Below are 15502 nucleotides of genomic sequence, written 5' to 3' on the forward strand. Positions count from 1 at the left end.
GCATTGCATTGAAGCAGCTGTGGCATAAGTCAAAATTGTGGCTCAAATCTGAACTCCATATGCTGAGGGCAGCAAAAAAAGAAAAAAAAATGAGGGAAAAAAGTCTTCAGTACATTTTTGCATGTTTATTTGCAAAAAGCAGGAAGCACTGTTTCTCCTTGGTAAGATTCCATAAACTGGCCCCCAGCATAGTCCTTGACCTAATGGCACAAGAAGTTCCCTAATGGCACAGTAGTTCTCTAATGGCACAAGAAGCCCCCAAATATCCAGGTAGCCATCTCAGGATTAAGTTTAGTGGGATCCTTATAAAATTCTGATGGAGCTGACAGTTTGTACCATGAGCTTCTGGTCCAGGATGCCCAAGAGGAGAAGCTTCCCATCCTCTGGTCTAGATTCACTCAACTAATTAGAGAGGCAACTACTTATCCATTTGTAAACAAGTCTTGCCAATGTGACCTCGTCACTCTCTCCCTATCTCTCAAATCAATGTCCTCCTCCCTCCTCCACTGCCACTGTCCGAGTTCAACTCTTCACTTCTCCCTAGGGTTATTCATGACAGCCTTGACCATGCCCTTGTCATACAGCCCTGTGAGTGACATTTCCCCTGTTTACTTATGATACAATATTTTATAAGTTCCCTGAGGGCAGGTATTGTGTCTCACATGAATTTTTCTACCAACACATTATAAACTGGACACACACTAATCAAAAAAATGTTTTGTAGAATGAATGCCTCTCTGAGCTTTTCTCCCTCTTAACAGTCTCTCCCTTCTAATCTAGCCTCTACAATGCTACCAAAATAATCCTCCTGTTACAATTGATTCTCACTTATTTGCATGAAATTAAATGCACAGGTATAAGAATCCCTGATCACCTGTGCACCTGGCTAAAACCCCTCTGTGATACCTAAAAGCTTTTCAGGATAACATTCAGGGGTTCATACTTACTAGACCACACTCTCCCCTGCTCTAAGGGAAATCCCATTAAGCTCCATCCCTCCCAAAGCAGTTCCTCTACCTTATATGCCCTTGTTACCTTGATTCTCCAAACTGCTGTCTTTATCCTTCAGCACTCAAATCACATGTCAGTCTCTCCAGGAAGCATGCCCTAACTCTCCAGTCTGGATTAGATGCTTCTCTGGGGTCTCAAGATTTTCCAGGCATACTTTCAGCCAAACATTTATCATATTAAATAATTCTTTTTTGACTTATGCACCACCCCATGTAGAGTGAAAACTTCTTAAAGGTTTGGATGTATCTTATCCATGTTTGAATTTCCCTGGCTGGCATAGTGTTTGGGTATATCAAGTGTTCCATAAATTGACAAATGAATATACAAATAACTATATGCATGATTTGTCATTTCCAAACCCACTGTTGTATTTGATCCTCACTTTAGGCCCATGAAATCAAATGTACAGATACCAGAATCTCTATTATACAGCAGATATGAAAACAGAATGGACATCTTCCACAAGATTATAGCCTTAGTAAATCAAAAGATCTAAATTTCAAATTCAGGACCTCTGGCTTCAAATGCAGTACTCATAATGCCAATATTCAAGGATGCCTTAACAACCTAGTGGACCAAATTGCCTGCAATTCCTTCTCCAGTCTATGAAGTACTTAGCCATTAACCTCAATGAACCTGAATTATTCTGAACTTTTTCTTCACTCATCCCTGGTCAGCAGTATGTTGATTCTGTAGCTATAGAAGGATGGCTAGTTCAGATGGTTACAGCACAGTGCCAGGGAGGGCAGGATTATAAGATTAGGACATGTCTATGAAGCCAGTTTGGATTAATTTTTCCAACGCAACACACACCTTCTTAATGTGCACCAACTTCCTAGCAAACAAAGTATCCTTGGCCAACAGAAGTTGGTCGAGATAATGTGAATTGATGCTGGCAGATCCAGAGATTTGTTCATTGAACGGTACATTCTAAAGCAAATAAGAAAATGAAGCAACTCTAGGAGCCAAAATCTCTGCATTTCCAAGAGTGTCTTACCAAGCTAAAAAGAGAAAGCAAAAGAGAATTCTCTCCAGATTTTGAAAGTATTTACTTATTGGACTTCTGAGGTCTGTTCATTACTGTTGCAAAGAAAATCAGTATCACCATGCTTCTAAGTCTTTAGTATTGCCGTTCCACACCATTTTTTCTTTCTCTTTGCTTCAGTTTCTTGTAAACTGGTGGGAGTCTACACACTGCATTTACTGACTGATTCAAAGAAAATTCCATAACATTTTCAAAAGAAAAACTACAGTAACAATGGCTTCTATTCATAGTGGCATCTACTCACTATCTAGCACTGTGATGAGGCTGAATATATGTTGACATTTACAAACTCAAAAACTACCTAACGATGTATTATTTATCTACTTTTACAGATACAACTAATTGCTAGAGGTTGTAGAGATTTCCCAATATCTCAAATCTGCTAAATAAAAGAACTTGGACTTTGAATCAGGATATCTAATTCCAAAGACTATGAGTGCACCACTATGGAACATAGTAAATAGTCAATAAATATTATTGTATAAATGAACCAGCTGTGGCTGAACCTGTTTTTACCTCAAGATGTTGAAGCTATTCATAAAAATGAAGCTTACTGACACTGCACCTGATCTGACTATCAAAAATACCTTGTTAAGGAACATACTTCAGGCTTTTATCACATTACTTTCACCTCAGTGGTCAGTAACACCCTGAATGTTTAATTGTGTTACTAGTTTTATACCCAATCAATCTTTTTCATTAAAATCCAGTGAAGCAGACAACTGAGGTAATTACTGCAGAATCATCTTAATTAAAAATTTTAGCTTCTAATTAAGAGTCATTGTTTATCTCATTAGGAAACATTTAGGATTCATGACAGGGTTTCCCTGTTCATTAATTTTTTAGCCTTTTTTGAGATTGAACATAGCGCATGATACTCCTACCCATGTGAACATTTGTGTTTATACATGCACATATGCTTGAGTATATTTAGGAGTGTTTTAATTGTATCAGAGGAAAAATTAATAAAAAGCATGAAACCCAATGGAAACTCTCTCTGAGAAACCCTTCACCCGTATTTATGTCTCAGCTAATTACAAACTGTTCGAAAGTGAATAATTTATAACTCAATTGCTAGTCAGATATATAATTATATTCACAACTGAACAAAAGCTGCCTTGAAACTTTTTCTCACCTCTTATTCATTTAAACAAAGATTTCTGAATATCCACTCAAGTCTAAGTAGCATAAAGAAATAATTATTATTTCCCTAGACTCCCATTTCTGGAAAATTTCTTCTCACTATGAGAAGGAATATATAGGCACAGTCTCCTTGGGAGATCAGAAATTCCATCCATTCAGATGTTAAATAAACCATGATACATAGTCCCTTGGAAACCCCAGCTTGGTTACTGCCTGAAGCTGCACTGCAGCCTCCAATTGTATGTATGCTGTCATGTGTTGTCGTATATTCATAGCCAAACACTGGCAAATGCTTTAAGTCACTATTCTTTGCCTCAACAGTAAGAGACCATTCTTTAAATCTCACTGTGATAATTCATGGATCCATTGCTCTGTTAAACTTGGATACAAATTAGTCATTGGAACTGACACAAGGATTTCAATGTTATGCATATAACCACACTAAAAAGTTCCTATATAGAAATACTTGGCTTCTATCAGCTATGACAATGACCTGTATGGCCCCTCACAAAATTGAAGTTGACAACAGGCAGTTTAAATATTTTAAGCTGAGGTGGAAAAATCACATTCAAATTTTCCATGCTAGCAGTTAGCTGCCATGAAAGGTATGCAGAAGAGGAAGGGATGGGGAGGCAATCAATAAAGTTCAATTCATTATCTGCAACAGAGGTTTTAAAACCGTGTCTGAAGAGAGAATATGCCAAGTTTGGGGAAGTGACAACCTGACCCCAGCAAAAAGAAAATGCTTTCTTTTTTTCCCTACAATTCCCACTGCCCTCCCAACCCAAGAGTAGTGGATGCTATAGCTTTCTAACCAACAAACTAAGCAAATACTTGCTTTGTACTTACTCTTGGACGATAGGCATAGGATGATCTTTAAGTGTTCAGCATTTTCCTTAAGGACTTCAAAAATCATCTTAACTTGGAAAGGGGGCCAAGGTCAAGGGATGAAAATTAAACTTTCCCTTGAAAAAGTCTTGAAAGTAATCACAGCTCTCAGTGTGAAAACAAGATGGAAGTAGAAGAGACTTCTAGTCTAAGGTGGAGATATTTTTTCCTCCAAAGTTACTAAACACACCTGATTATACAAACCAGGATTCCTTTCTATGACATATCATTCCTAAGATATAAAAGAAATAACAAAAAAGCAGAGGTTTAAATATGTCTACAAGCCAGACTCCCAAATAAAAATTTAGATTTTTACACAAATTCAAAGGTGCATTTTCTTCTGGAAATGATTTGTGTATAGTTCCAGAGGTTTTCCCATCCAGAACATAGTAAACTCTGCCTAGCATCCGTTCTGCCATTGTAAGCAATGGCTACTTTAAATCCTAAACATCAGTGGGTACCCTGGCCCACTGTTATTATCTCCATTGCCTCACCAGAACCTGTGCTGTTTATTGATGCTGAAAGAAACCCATTCAGATAAATTACTGACTGGCAGCAGATGAGCTGATAAGGAGAGCATCATTATTTTGCAAAACGGTCAATGAAGGGTGCTCTAAAATAAAAATATAACCAAAGGACGCTTCACAGATGTAGCACATTTTATGGCAAAGGTGCTGATGAATAATGAGTCTCCAGAGGCCATGCGCTCTTCTTTCCTGTGCTGACTGTGACATGCAGGACGATGCTATGCTGCTGGAAGTATCCAGCCATTTGGGTTAATTGGCTTATAAATTCTTTTGGCAGCAGAATACTGATGGCTTGATAAACAGATTATTAAAATAAAGGAGGACAAGGGGCATAGATGGGGAAGATTCTCAGACAGGTGCTGAGGCTCCTTCTGCCACCTCAGCTGCTGCAGAAGGATGAATGTGCATGACTGTCATCAGAGTCACCATTTCTCCAGTCCTGACTAGGTTCCACTGGGCTTACAAACTGCAATGGTTCATTTTCGGATTACAGGGCAACCAGATATTTGGCTAACCAGTATTTCTGGGTATGTCTATGAGTGTGTTTCAAGATAAAAGTACCATTTGAACGGGAAGACTCAGTAAACCAGATGAGCCTCCCCAGTGAGGGTAGGTATCACTCAATCCACTGAGGGCCTGAACAGAAAACAAAGGCAGGGGAAGGAAGAAGTCCACCCTTCCTGCCTGCCTGACTGAGCTGGCACATCATCTCCTGCGCTGGATATACCTGGTTCTCAGGCCTTCCCACTGGAATTAAATTACACATTGGCTTCTGGATTCTCCAGCTTGCAGGTGACAGATTGTGTGACTCCTTGGTCTCCGTTATTTCATGAGCCAATTCCCTATGATGAATCCCTTCCTAGAGTGTTCCTACTTTTCTGTTTCTCTATAAAACCCTGAGTAATACATATATATTCCTTTACTTAACTTATGAGGAATATTCCTATGAGGGAGTTAGTATTCCCATTTTGACCGAGGAAACTGAGCCTTAGAGCAGAGAAGTAACTGGGCCAAGTTAACACATGGCCAAAATAAAAACTCAGAACTAATACTACCTGATTCTAAGACCTAAACTCTTAACCACTTTGCTCTACTTTGTCTCATATTCAGAATATATTGGAATATAAAATTTATGATTTTCTTAGAAGGCAAGGAGTTGCAGCTGCCAATACAGAGACTTAAGATATATACATTTAAAAGAAAAACAGGGGAATTCTCATCGTGGCACAGTGTAAACAAATATGACTGGGAACCATGAGGTTGTGGGTCTGATCCCTGGCCTTTCTCAGTGGGTTAAGGATCCAGTGTTGTCATGAGCTGTGGTGTAGGTCACAAACTTGACTTGGATCTGGCATTGCTGTGGCTGTGGTGTAGGCCAGCAGCTGTAGCTCTGACTCAACACTTAGCCTGGGAACCTCCATATGCCACAGGTGCAACCCTAAAAAAGACAAGAAAAAAAAAAAAAAGAAAGAAAGAAAAAAAGCAGGAGACACTAAATTCCCTTTTTTAAAAATCACCCAGTAGGAAAAAAACAAAAACAAAAATCCATACAAAGAATAAATCCTACTAGTTTAAGCCAAAATGCAAAGCAAAATAATTTTTGTGACTTTCACATTATACTTTCAGCATCATTAGCATTGGCAAGCACAAGTTGACCAAGTATCTGTCAAAACAGTGCCCCCCACACATATTGATAGATTTAAAATACTACAAAGCACATCTAATGGAAACATAAGTTATTGAAATTTCTGTTTGTAAATATATTTACTCACCTGCACACAATTTTGAAATGAGATGATTTATTTAAAAGGGAGTGGAGATCTTCAGCCAATATGGTATTAAGTCTTATGTTCAAAAAGTCATAAAACTACCCTTGAGAAGTGGGCAAGTTGTAACAATTATGTAATTTATTTTTATTTACCAGACAGAGAAAAGATGGATGACTGGATAGCTAGATGGAGGGATGGATGAATGAATGGGAGGATGGATAGATAGATTAGATAGATAGATAGATAGATAGATAGATAGACAGACAGACAGACAGACAGACAGACAGACAGACAGACAGGGCAACTGAAGGGAATTTTCATTTACAAGACAATGGAAATATTTTAGATCCATAAAAGTTACATATTCCTAATTCCCCAACACACAATTTAGCCCCCACAAGGCAAAGTAGACTATAGTTAGCTTAATAATTTCCTATTGCTGCTGTAACAAATTATCACAACACAAATTTATTAGCTTACAGTTCTGGAGATCAGAAGTCCAAAATGGGTTTTTATGGCTAATTTCAGGTTGTTGGCAGAGCTGTATTCCTTCTAGAGGCTCTCAGGGAAAAATCTGTTTCCTGGCCTTTTCCAGCTCAGAGAGGCTGCCTGCATTCCTTGTCTTGTGGTCCCTCCCTCCCTCTTCAAAGACACTTTAACCACTGCTTCCATCATCATATCACCTTTTCTAACTCTGACCCTCCTGCCTTCTTTTTATCAGAACTCATATGATTATATTGGGCCACTTGGACGACCTGGGGTACCTTCCCATTTCAAGATCCTTCCCTGAATCACATCCACAAAGCCCTCGCTGCCACATTCACAGATACTAGGGATTAGGATGTGAACATACTGAGGAGCCATTACTCTATTAACACAATCTTTCTGTAAGACAACTGCTGCTGCCAAGCAAAGGAGGAAAGCCAGGATCTTCTTTCTCTAAGGAGACTAACTTATTACTACTCACAAAGGTGACCAAAGGAAGCTAGACCTCAGGGATCAGCTTAGCCCTTCTCTTATATAGTCACTGTGTTTGATGATCTCATCCAGTTTCACAGTCTTAAATACCAAGCACAAACCAAGGATTCCAAAAATACTCTACTGATTAAACTCTATATCCAACTGCCTCCTCAGCACACCCACTGGGATGTCTAGTAGGCACCTCTGACTCAACATGTCTAAAATTGAGCTTCTGACTCCCCCTTACCCAAACCTGCTTCTCTCACAGTCTCTCCCACAACAACTACCCCTCGATTAGCAAACCTCTCCTTTCAGTTGTTTAAGCCAAAAACCTTGGAGTTATCCTTGACACCTTTCTTACTTTTACAGCCTACATCCATCAGCACATCCTCTCAGTGTTCCATTAAAAATGTATCCAGAATCCTTTTTCTTTTCATCTCTTCCACAACTCTCACCCTGATCTAAGCCACCATCATCCCTCTGCAAGGTTGTTGCAAGACCTACTAATTGGTCACCTTCCTTTCATCCATTCTCTCTATGGCTTATTCTGAACATAGCAGTCAGCATGGTCTTGATGAAACCTAAGTGTAGCGGGTGCTTGAGGACACAACCCGGATCCTAGCTGCCGACACTTTACATTTGAATCTCCTCTTGGAACTGCCCTCATCCAACTGGATCTGCCTTGTTGAAGTGTATGCCCTTCCTTAAGGTATAAGCAGTGAGTAATTATGTGCCATTTTCCTCAATCACAGATGACTCTGAGGGGCTATGCCAGCTCCAAGACTCCCTGTGGATCATCTGAGGCCTCCACCACAACTGCATCACATTTTAGCTGCTTCCCTGCCCAGTCCAGCTCCACAGCTCCCTCAGAGGTGTTGTTTCTGAGAACATTTCCAAAATAAATCTATTGCACACAATCATGCCTCTCAGTGCTTGTTCCCAGGAGAACTCAACTTAAGACACTAAATAAGAATACATTACTCCTCTGGTCAAAACCCTTCAATTATTCTCCACTTCGGATAAAAGCCAATGTCCTCAAGATGACCTCAGGTACTAGGGGAAATGGACCCTGTTGCCTCATCTTGTACTATTCTTGTCCTCACTATACTGGCCAACCACATGCTAAACACTCTCCTTTCACTCCTTTTTCTATAATGCTTTTCCCAGCATATCCATGTTGGTTACTCACTCACTTCTTCCAAGTCTTGCTTCAAATGCCACTTTCCAAGAGAAGCCTTCTATGGCACTGGAATTGCCCTGAAATACCATGCTCCATACCCTACTTTGTTTTTCCCCAAAGCACTTATCCTAACATCCACCATAGTACACTATTTACCATGTGTATTATTTTTCTCATCTCACTAAAAGCATTCTGTGGGTGTATCTCTTTCACTTACTCCTGTATCCTCCATCCTTCAAACAGTGCCTGGTACATATCAGGTCCTCAAAATATTGTGGAATGAATGAAGGAGTGCTGTGTGTCAGGCACCTCCTGGGACATATTTACGTATACTATCTCATTTAACATTTACAAAAGCTCTAAGAGAGAAATATTATGATATCCATTTTTCAACTGAGAGAACAAAGACTCATAAAATCACACCAGACTATCACATATGTGAGAAGTAATAGAGCCCAGATATGAATTCCTCTTGGTCCAAACTCAAAGCCGTATTCTTTCATTCAGACTAGATTCAGATGCATGCAGAAAGCAGACAGAGTGATCAACTGACTTGGTCGGAGAACCTGCCTTACCACAGCTACATCACTCTCTTCCCAAACAAATCTCAGTTCAACTGAGAAAACAAGTCTTGAAAAGATGTGGAGAGATTGAGACAGCAATTATGATTATCCATTTTATAAAATGCCATGTGTTACATTGTTTACACAGTCTTTAAATTTCTAGCTTTATAGTAATGTTTGACATATTTGCCCTGAAAGGACTAAGTAATATGCAGATAACTATTTGCAAATGCAAATCTTATCAAAAGCTAATTATATTGCTGGTAGTCTTTGGACCAGTAGGGGGCGGGCAAGGGATGCATGAGTGGGTAGAAAACAAAAGTCTGGGTTTTACATCTGAGTTAATGGAAAAAAATAACTCACTTTCCGTCTTCTACTTAGCAAAAGAAAGCTTTATGAAGGAAGTGGGATTACAAGAGCTTTCTGAACTCTGGGGAGGAGGAAGTTTGGAGAGTTGACACTATGTTCTTATTCAGTGCTCAACGCCCATTAACTTCAGAGAAATCTTCTAGCCTGGATCAGCAGGGCAGGATGCAATGCAAATGGGAAATGAGCCTGACCCCACCACAAAAACCTTTACTTCCACACACATGTGGGTCTGATGGAATCCTCTGACATAAAAGGAAGGTGAGAAAGCTCTAAATTGGCTTTTACCATCTAAGGATGTTCATACACAAAGCATGCATTGTACCCACTAATGAAAGACATGTGTTAGAGTGGTTACACATTGCAACTGAACGAAAACTAATGACATGAAACTGCCACGGTGCCTCTAAACTGACCCCTGTAAAACCTCAGGCCTGACTTGTAACAGGCAGAGCTAAACCAATTTATCACTGAATTATGCATCATTTAATAAAGACTGGTGTGACTCAACCTGCCACGAATGCTAAAAGCTTGAGGAATGGCTTCTAAACACTCCTGTCCTTTTCCCAAGCTCATCTTTAACCCTTCAGTATCAAATGGACCGAGTGAAGTAAAAGTCTAAGCTTGATAAACTATACTAAATAACCTTGGGGTAGTCTGACCTTGTGGTTCCTGGGGTCACTTACTTGAAAATTACTGCTCTGGCAGAGTTAACTCCTGTTTCTGTAACTCAATGAAGTGTGAATTAAGTGAAAAGGGAGCTGTTCTCTTTTTTGAACCACCACTGGCATCTTGAAACTGTACTTCAAAGTATGTTTCCATAAGCCAAAAAACAAGTGTTGATTTTACTAGTGTCATTTACAGAGTCATTATCAAGTATATTTTAATTTAAATTAAAATGAATTCTATAGGCTTTCAGGCTCTGCCTATAGTTTTACATTTTTGAAGGGGAAAAAAAAGTCCTGCTTAACTCCATCATCATTACAGAAATGGAAAAAAATCAACATGTTACAGGAAGATATTTCATAGGAGTGAATCATGCAGGGCTGAGAATAAGAACATCCACATCAATTTATTGACCATTAGAGATAAATGATGTAGCAAAAATTCAGCTGAGGTCCAGGAAATCACAGCAATTTCCACCATCAGTCCCATACAAAAGTTTTTAGTGTTAGCCAAAGAACATAGTTAGATTTGCTCTAGAAAGTTAAACTTCCCACAATCTTCATTTTATTTCTCTTTTCAAGATACAACTTTTTTATGAGAACAAATTTGTACCACTGTGGAAACATTCAAGTCCCTTGAAATTTTTGTAAAGCTTTTTTTCCCCTTGACAATGTACCAAGGATCATGTTTCCCTTCAACTGAATCAAAAAAGTGGATGAAGCCAAAATGCATTTATTATTAAGTTCGGCAGCCATAGATTATGTTGAAGACTGAAGCACTTGTAATGCCCCTTCATCTAGGAAGATAGTCTATTAAAAATCTGCCCATTGTGCTTTTGCATTTCATTCCTTCTTTTTCCTCCACCAAGGTAATGAAAGCATCAAGAGTCTCTGAAATATTGGATAAAGAAAATCGAAAGCAGCATTCACAGCCAGGAAAACTGTTACTAATCATTAAGGGATTGTCACCATCTTTTTATTAAGCTTTATTTTTCTTGAACTACTTTATTATGTCTTAGATCAAAGAAAAATATCTGGGATGAGAGGCAGAGAGACTGTTCTAAGCACTTTACATGCATTAACTCAATTTGTGCTCACAAGAACTTTATGATAAAGGTCCTTTCATTATCACCATTTTATAGTTGAAGAGACCAAGGCACAGGAAGGTGAAGTAATTTACTCAAGGTCAACAGCAATAAGTGGTAGAGACCAGATGCAGATCAAGGCAGTCATACTCCAGAATCCATGCCCTTAGTCAAGCCATTACTGTCTCTAGAAAGGGAGTGAGGAAAATCTAAAGCTTTTCTTTTAATACTAAACCAAAAAAATTCTTCTATCTCTGTGCACTCTATTAAAGTCTCAAGGTGAGACCTTAACATTTCAGTGCCTTTCTCTCAAGTAAAATAATGCAGATCCTAAATTCAGTTGAGAATTTCAGTATACTAAACACTCTTTTTCCAGGGTAAAGTTGTCTTATTTTTGTGAAGACGACAAAAACATCATAAGGAGAAGAGTCAGGTTGAGAAGTTCAGTCTTTCAGCTTCATTATTTTCAGGGTTTAGTATCATGTTTCAAAATTACCACATCAGAGAGTCTCCAAGCAGATGACCCCAAAGCAGGTTTCGACGATCTCCATCCCAATCATATTCGAGAGGAGGGAAGATACAAATTAGAAAGCAAGGAAAAGAAACACAAGACACATTCTTATGCAAACATGGAGTGAATCCCAAGCTAATCATTTTAAACTTCAAATGTTTACCTTCAGAAAATAGCAAAAAGGAAACAGAATAAAATTTGGCAGCAATAAGAATCCTTTCTCTCCACTCTCCTCTACTCCACCTGATTTATCCCAATCTTTCCCCTCCCATTTCTGGATGCTTGACCACCTAGCAGCTGTGATTTCCACCTGCCATACTTGAAAGGACTTTACACATCTTTTAAGCATTTTGACTATTTAAGGGGGAAATTTGAAGTCCATATTTCCAAGCACTCTTGAGTAATCTGAAGGGGAAAAAAAAAAATCTACAGTTGACTTTTAATAATGAGTATTTATAGGAAATTCAAGATTGGAAAAAGTAACTCAAGTCCACCAAACCAGTGGAGAGCTGATTATCCTCTATAATAAGTATTAATTTTTTTAACATTTTACCCCATATTATTACAAAAAAGTGAGGACAAATATGCATGCACATGTGTGCACACTTTTTTCTTTTGAAAGGATTGGCCTTAGGCAGAAAAGAGCAAGAATCCTAATGAAGGCCTTGGATCCTGGGGGAAGAAGGTGGGTGTCCACTCTCTCGACTTCCATTTGGTGTCTGCAGATGACCCAAAGTGATGTCTGAGAGAACAACCTCTCTCCAAGGTGCTGGAGGCCTGTGGTAGTCTATTCTTTATTTTACCTTCTTCAGATCAAGTATGGTGCTCTGTACTTTGCAGGAGATTGATTACTGTTGACTGGTTTGTATAGTCTGCAGAGTTGGAGGGAAATTTGAAAGTTAATGAACAATTTAATTCTCTGAAGTACGTCTGAATCATCTGGAGACTTTTGGCAGTATAGACATAACAGCCTTTGAACACAACTGCAATAAAAGTAATTTCAAATAACATTAGGGGTAGCTTAGAGACATTTCATATCACCCAAATCACTTTAGAACAAACCTTGACAATGCTCAGCAATGATACATTATGGGTGGTATGCCAATAGAAGCCCAAATGTGACACATCAACCAAGAGCTAATGTTTCTCTGATAGGTGTGATTTAAACATAGACCATTATGGCCTCCAACTACCCATAAAGAGCCATTGTATAAAATATTATTATTATTTAATTATGAGTGTGGCTGTGCAGTCCAGGTTTTTATGTATGCCCAGAAGCTATTGCTAAAATATTTCAGATAATGTAAAATCATGTACCTGTGTAAATGCTAATACTAATAATACCGTGGCAGAGCAAAAAGTTAAAAAAATAGATAAGCCGAACTGTGTGTAGGGGCTCTGGTAATTGGAAGAGTCAATGGCTATATGATTCAAGAAAATAGTCTCCCTCGAGAAGGAGACTGATTGTCCTGCATTTACACAGCAGCTAACCAACACTAAGCAGACTTTCCTTTGCATATTATTGGTGCCAGCCCGATGAGGCAGAAAATTGCATCGTGTCATTTAATTTCCCAATCTTTGTTTTCATTGTATTAATCTTTTGGCTTTGCTTCACTTTATAATTTGAAGGCTCAGCAAGAAGCAAACCAAATGGAAATTCAGCTTACTTTCATGTCTAGCTGAATGTGTTTGGTGCAGTTTCCAAAAGTTTAATTCTACGTAATACTGCCCATGAATAATAATAGGCTGCTTCTGTATGCAGACTTATTAGTGTTTATTAAGGGTTGCCTTAAAGTTTCTGGGAAATGTGCCCAAAAGTCAGTCACCAAAACATGATTAACAAATTGGTTACAGAAGGAGAACAGATAATTTTTTAAAACAGAAGTGTATCATTTAGTTGAGAAATAAGAACTGAAATCCTCAAAAACTGATTTAACTGAGTTTGTCTTTCTTTTTCTCTTGCTCACTGTCTCTCCCTCTCTTTTCCACTTTTTCTTCCTTCTTTCCTTCCTCCCTTCCTTCCTTCTTTCCTTTCTATTATGTTGATAGGGAAGAAAAGGAAATAAATATGAAATAAGCAGAAGATTCAGATTCTATTGAGCTACACCAGAAGTTAGTATCTTGACGATAAATAAAAGCCATTCACGGTTTTGAAGGCTGGAAATGCAGTCTAAAGATATGAATTGTTTGGACTTTGGAATCAGACCAACCTGGCTTCATATCCTGCCATCCTTACTTGCCAGTTTTGTGTCTTTTGGTGAGTTATTTAACATCTCTGAGCTTCACTCCCTCATCTGTAAAACAGAATCAGTAAGGAGTGTCTGACAGGGCTTTTAGGAGGAGTAAATGTGAAATGCATGTAAACAGCAGTGCCCTGCCATCAAGGACACTCTCAACAAAAGGCATGTGGCATTGCTGTGGGGGCTGCTGGCCGTTGCTACTGCTCCCATCAATGTGTGCTCAACAATAGGTAAGGGAAGAGGTGTAAGAATCAGCCGGGCCTCTTACCTCCACCACAATAATTCTGGTATCACAAAGACTGCATTTGAGAATGCTAGGATTTGGAATTTTCTTTTCCTCCTGACTTGTATTATTTGTAATGACTGCAAGCTTATAATAGATAACTGGCCTCAAAACTGGAATATACCTCCTACATAACTTTTTCATTGCTACAAACATTCTATCAACTTATCCATTTCCCCAAAGATATTGAACCATATATTATTCTTTGTTTGTAGATCCATCTAAAACATGGTTTATAAGGAGATATAAATAACAAAGAAATGCTAGAATCCACAGAAAATGCATAAAATTACATCTAGAGGAGACAGCAGGGACACTTAGCTTCTCAGATGTCATGACTGCTAAGCCCTTCAAGGCAACATTTTAGGATAATGAGTCTTACAAATGTGGGTAAGAATAAAAGAAATACAGAGAGAAATTCACACTTCCTCCAATAAAAATAAGGTTCAGCTGGAACTTCCTTTCTGGTTAAAATTGTCTAGTTCTTTACTGATCACCAATTCCTTTGATAGATCCTGACTCATGTGACACACCAGCCTGTGAAATAAGTAAGACAGGTATTATTGACTCCATTTAAGAGACAAGAAAAACTGAGGATGGGGATGGTTATATGACATGTCCAAAGGTATATAACTACTAGATAGCAGAGCTGAGGCTTGAATCAAGTTCATCTGACTCCAAATCCAGTGTTCTCCACACCTTCATGTCAGGGCTTAACACTTGGCAACTTAAAACTCCTGACATCTCTATTCAGAGAAAAACACAGTGGTTCAAGAAACAGCCAGAGGAGCCACAGAAAGGGATCAGTAAAGGGTACTTTTTTAAAGAAGAACATTAATTCCAACTTACTTGTTTGAGTTTAAAGAATAAATCATTCCAAGAAGAGATATGGATGGAATTTTGCTGTTTACTCGTTAACTTTCCTTTTAAAAAAATTGCAACACCATACTTTTTCCTTTTTAGTTCAAAAGATGGAAAATTCTTTTTTTATCATTTCCTCAGATTTCTATCATACTATTTGTGCCAACCAACCCGTTGCAAACTGTAGAAATGACATTCCTTTCTCATCTGAGCTCCCCAGGCATCCACAAGTAGCTTCCTGTGACTTAGACTTCACTTTTCCAAGAGTCCCTGGAAACAATGTCAAATTATAAGAATTTGCACTCCTAGTCAGCCAAAAATACTTGCTAAGTTTGTTTCTACGCATACTTCTCAAAGTGAGTCATCACTGTTATAAAATAAATTGGTCTTATATAAATGTCAATT

General features: G+C 38.5%; 1 protein-coding gene across 1 annotated transcript in view; it reads right to left on the reverse strand.

Annotated features, from left to right (window-relative positions):
• Nucleotides 1-10507: 10507 nt before the first annotated feature.
• The window catches only part of LOC146406138 (uncharacterized), a 92422-nt gene continuing 87427 nt past the window's right edge, over nt 10508-15502 (reverse strand). The window contains exons 2-3 of the mRNA XM_085002491.1: nt 15086-15367; nt 10508-12696 (exon numbers count right to left, since the gene is read on the reverse strand). The gene's annotated coding sequence lies outside the window, so the exon portion shown is untranslated. The remainder of the gene's footprint in view (nt 12697-15085; nt 15368-15502) is intronic.

Source organism: Sus scrofa, chromosome 1, assembly GCF_054392235.1.
Source record: "Sus scrofa isolate SSC_HxYL_T2T_F1_AM1 chromosome 1, Sscrofa_HxYL_maternal_Yorkshire_Landrace_v2.0, whole genome shotgun sequence".
Classification (NCBI taxonomy): domain Eukaryota; kingdom Metazoa; phylum Chordata; class Mammalia; order Artiodactyla; family Suidae; genus Sus; species Sus scrofa.